The sequence below is a fragment of the Peromyscus leucopus genome, chromosome 7 (assembly GCF_004664715.2).
Source record: "Peromyscus leucopus breed LL Stock chromosome 7, UCI_PerLeu_2.1, whole genome shotgun sequence".
In the NCBI taxonomy this organism is placed as follows: Eukaryota; Metazoa; Chordata; class Mammalia; order Rodentia; family Cricetidae; genus Peromyscus; species Peromyscus leucopus.
Window position 1 is genome coordinate 7,996,992 of NC_051069.1, and position 5,277 is coordinate 8,002,268.

Here is a 5,277-nt window from a genome sequence, read left to right on the forward strand (position 1 = left end):
AAAGAAAAGAAAAAGATTTTTCAAGTGTATGGGAGTACATGATGGTATTTGTTGTTGTTCATTTTTGTTTTTACTTTTCTATGTATTTGACAGGATTTGTTCTTTCTTTCTTTCTTGAGACAGGGTTTTATGTATCCCCGGCTTGTGCCTCAAACTTGCTGTGTAGCTGAGGGTAACCTTGATTTTTCTGACCCTCCTATGTCTGCCTTCCATGTGAATGACAGACATGTGACATTACACTCAGTTTTCTGTAGTTCTTTGACTGGGACCCAAGGCTTTGCACATGTTATTCAAGCATGCTGCCAACTGAGCTACAAGCCACACCCATGATTATATTTTGTTTGATGAATTTGACAGCTCATTATCTACATAAAAAAGAATTTTTGCTGGCTGTGGTGCTTTGTGCATGTAATTCCAGCAATGGGAGACAGAAGTAGGCAGAATGTCAGTAGTTCATGGTTAGCCTGGGCTGGATAGTAAGTCTCAAGCCAGCCTGGGCTACAGAGTGAGACCTAGTCTCAAAAACAAAGTGGGGATGGGGAGATAAAGAGCAAAGCATTCTTTTTTTTTTTTTTTTTTGGTTTTTCGAGACAGGGTTTCTCTGTGTAGCTTTGCGCCTTTCCTGGGACTCACTTGGTAGCCCAGGCTGGCCTCGAACTCACAGAGATCCGCCTGGCTCTGCCTCCCGAGTGCTGGGATTAAAGGCATGCGCCACCACCGCCCGGCAAGAGCAAAGCATTCTTAACTTTATCTTTTTATCAGGAAGCAGTAAGATGACAGTTACCATAATCATTTTCTCTAATACCAAAGCCTTGGTCAGAATTTAATGTTTTGTGGATCAAGACATTCCAAACACAACCATTCAGCTGATTTGTTGTATACTATATTTTCATTCTCTATTTTCATTACTACCAAGTTCCATGCAACTAGCTAGTGGAGGTCCAGGACAATGGAGTCTATGACTCAAACAAAATGTCAAAGGTACCTAAGGAGCAACAACCCAAGTTTGTCCTTTGGACATACTGTTGGAATTCCTGGCCACTGGCCACTCCACCAGCTGCACAGAGGAGACAGGGACAAGAGACCGGAAAACCACATGTCTGTTTTCTAGGATACAGTTTAAATACCCAATGGGAGTGGTCTTGAGCATCTCTGGGGGAGGAGCCCTTTTTGGCAGGCTTTGAGGGGGTGGGTTTGGGGGAAAAAATGAGGGAGAGGAGTTGAGGTGGACCTTTCACCAGAACATTCCAGACTCTTTGAGTATATGGATGCCAGGGGCTGAGGTGGAGCTTCCACCAGAACAGAAAGAAGAGAAAGAGAGAAGAGAGAGAGAGAGAGAGAGAGAGAGAGAGAGAGAGAGAAGAGAAGAAGAAGAAGAAGAAGAAGAAGAAGAAGAAGAAGAAGAAGAAGAAGAAGAAGAAGAAGAAGGCCGCAGGAAGGAAGAAAGGAAGGAAGGGAGGGAGGGAGGGAGGGAGGGAGGGAGGAAGGAAGGAAGGAAGGAAGGAAGGAAGGAAGGAAGGAAGGAAGGAAGGAAGGAAGAGAGAGGAAGCTGAGCAAGCCATGAGGAGAAGCCCGTAAGTACCACTCCTCCCTGGTCTCTGCTTCAGTTCCCATCTGCAGTTCATGCCTTGACTTCTCTTCATTATCAATTATAATCTATAAAAACCTTTCCTCCTCAAGTTGCTTTTGGTCTTGGAACTCACAACAAAACAAAAAAAAAAAAGAAATAAAGATGAGTCTTGGCAGGGGCACACACCCCCAGTCTCAGCCACGGACAGCAAACTAGTACAGAAGGAGAGTCAATGTTCGTGTTATCATCCACAGGCATACGTAAAAACGACTTTCAGATCTGAGAGAGAAACAGATCTGAAGAATGAGCTAAAAATAAAAGTAAGGGAAGTGAGCATGGCCAATAGTGAAACTGCAAATTAGGGCTGGACACTGTCACAGCTGTGGGAGGGCTCTCGGCGAGGACGCGTTCATGTCATTTTATTTCACTCTTTTGTTTCAGTTGTTTACAATAGGTTTCATTGTGTAGCCCAGACTCGCTTTCCACTCTTGGTCTTTCTACTTTTGTCCTTAAAAATAAATTGTTTTATTATGTTAATCATGTGTGTGTGTGAATGTGTGTGTGTGTGTGTGTGTGTGTGTGTGTGTGTGTGTGTGTGCGTGCGCGCGTGCATGTGCATGCACGTGCACGTGCACGCGCATGTAGAAGTCAGAGGACACTTACCACTTCTCTACCACGTGGGACCTGGGAATGAAACTCAGACTGTCAAGCTTGGTGGCAAGTACCTTAACTAGAGATGAGTCATCTCTCCAGCACATGCCCCACCTCCACCTCACCCCCATTTGTTTGGGGGGTTGTTTGGGTTTTTTTGTTTGTTTGTTTGTTTGTTTGTTTTATGGAGACAGGGTCTTACTATGTAGCCCTGGGTGGCCTGGAACTTATTATGCAGACTAGGCTGGCCTAAAACTCAGAGATCTGCCTGCCTCTGCCGATTGATTAAAGGCGAACGCCACCACAGCCAGCCTCTCTATTGCATTTAAAATTTTTTGTGCGTGGGCTGAGTGGGCACAAATGATGTGCATGTGCAGGTGGGGGACAACTTGTGGGAATGCATTTGTTATCAGACTCAAAGGCAAGCATCTTTACCTGCTGAGCCCTCTAGATGGCCCTGCTCTTTGAATCCTTTGATTAATGCACACACTTAAGGAGAAACCGAAGTTTAGGGTGGTAATGAGTCCTACCTATGAACACGATCAGTCTGACAAATCATCATACCTAGAGACTGTAGTTTATTCTTACTGAACGATAATAGTGTAAAATAGTCGTTTAGTGATGATAAGTAGGGGATTCCAAAGCCCCGGGGAAGTTTAAGCATATTTGGGTTTTTTAGAAATAAAGATGAGCACATCTTTAATCCTAGCACATGGGAGGCAGTGGTAGGAGGATCTCTGAGTTCAAGGCCAGCCTAGTCTACAGAGCAAGTTCCAAGACAACCAGGGCTACACAGAGAAACCCTGACTTGAAAAACAAAACAAAGCAAAACAAAAAGAGAAATAAAGATGAATCTTGGCAGGGGCACATACCTCTAATCCCAGCATTGGGGAGGAAGGGGCAGGAAAATCAGGAGGTCAGGGCCCAGCCTACATAGGCTGGCCTGGGTTGCATGAAAACCTGTCTAAAAAAAAAAAGCAACACATGAAATATGGGAGGCAAGATTTCTTTTATTCCATTTGATTGCCCAACTTTCCAGCTGAGCAGAATCCTGTTTCAAGGCCATTTTGTTGCAAAACCTTACTATGTGGTTGTAACAGTTGTTTCTGTTGTGGTCAGAAAGGCCAGTGAAGGGGGGGGGGAAGGAGGGGAGGGATTGGAGAACGAACACTGTGTAACTGGAAGGTCTTCAGCAGATAACTGATTTTTTTTTTTTAAGATGAATCAAAATCGAAGCAGTCTGAGCTTTTATGTTGAATGAGCCTTGCTTTTATTAAAGGTAACTCCTTCAGACTCTACAGTTTCAGAGAAAACTGGGAGAAGGGCGAGTGACTGTCCAAATAAACGATTTCATCGTAATCTGAGAGTTGTGAAGACTGAGCAAATGACATCTGAGTATCATTTACATAGTATCATAGTATCAGTAAGGTATGTAGCTCTGTGCAATCTCTTGGGTTTCTGGGCTAAGAGGGACTAGGAGTAAGCACGGGAGGCAGGAAATCTATGCAATAAGCCAATTGTCTTATGTCAAGGTTGTTGCTGGTTGATTGAGGAAAAGGAACGTCCATGGAATTTCCTTTTCACATGCCTATTTGTGAGGCTATATTTAGACATCTGAATGCTTCTGGTGGTGATGATAATTAACAGCCATTCTATATAAATCTTTGGGTTGTTATAAACTATGTACTTAAGAACTGGGACAACTATTCACAAGATGAATACAAGCAATGCAATGCAGGATCTGTGAAGTCCTCCAGACCTTTGTAGTTTGATTATAGTCTTAAAGGAGGACACAGGTTAAGATGTAGTTCGAGTTGTGTTTGGAATGCAAGGGAGAAAGTTAACAGAAAATCAAAGGTCAGTCATTTTCATGAGCTACTTTCGTTCTTTCTTTTTGTTTGTTTTTGTTTTTGTTTTTTGAGACAGGTTTCTCTGTGCAGCCCTGGCTGTCCTGAAACTCGCTTTGTAGACCAGGCTGGCCTCGAACTCACAGAAATCCACATGCCAAATTCTGAGATTAAAGGCATGTGCCACCAAGCCCGACTGTGAACTACGTGCTTGCCAGGGCTTCCAATCAAATTCTTACCCAAGGCAAAAAAAATAAAATAAAATCCATTGTCTGTTCCCTCTAAAGTAATAGATCTAAAAAATTTTGTATCATTTGTATGAGTGGCTTGCCTGCCTATAGGTATGTACATCACTTGCACGTGTGGTGCCCAAGGGGGCCAGACAAGGGTATTGGATCCTCTAGGACTGGAGTAACATGGTAGTTGTGAGCCATTAAATAGGTTCTGAGAATTGAACCCCAAGTTTTCCAGGACAGCAGAACCATCCTCTGTCTCCCCCACACACATACCATAGCCTTTCTTTTAAAGGCCCTTATGAGAAATTTGTTAGAGGCATCTGCATGGCTCTTAGGTGGAAATAAAAAAGACTCAGTAGCTTCTCATTTCCAAGTGTGGAACTAGGCCCCAGAGAAAAATAGGAAGGTTCTTCTACGCCCCCACACATAAAAACTTCCTGGGAACTGTAAGCTAGAAGCGATGGTACAGAGGCGCAGTCCTTGCTCAAAGCGTACATCACTAGCGTCTCTTCTGTTCTTCTTAGATCTCTGTCCACAACTGTGTAACATCTGCAACAAATCCTCGATGCCAAGAATCTTTATTTCACAAGTCAAAGTGGCAGCTGTGACAGGAGCCACGTCTTCTGCAAGGCATCTCCCACAAACCATAGCACATACAGATCTCTCCAGTCCCCACCACATCCTTGTTTACCCACGTCAGCTTCTGGTCCAGTTACTCAAAGGCTGTAAATTTCTGTGTGAAGACTATAGTGGCTGTTACCAATTCTTCCATAAACTTTCTTGTAGTTGGTTTATTTTATTTTATTTTATTTTATTTTATTTTATTTTATTTTACTCTTTGTGGACCTGCCTGCCACCCAGCTCCCAAATAAATACACAGAGACTTATTCTTACTTATGAATGCCCAACCTTAGCTTGGCTTGCTTCTAGCCAGCTTGTCTAACTTAAATTATCCTGTTTCTCTTTAACTATG

The 5,277-nt window shown here is 43.2% G+C and overlaps 1 long non-coding RNA gene across 1 annotated transcript; it reads left to right on the top strand.

Moving 5' to 3' along the window:
* The first annotated feature begins 1,542 nt into the window (after positions 1–1,542).
* On the top strand, positions 1,543–5,055 carry LOC119088405. The gene is made up of 3 exons (XR_005092076.1): positions 1,543–1,574; positions 3,501–3,649; positions 4,829–5,055. It is a non-coding gene; the product is annotated as an uncharacterized LOC119088405 (long non-coding RNA).
* The last annotated feature ends 222 nt before the right edge of the window (positions 5,056–5,277 follow it).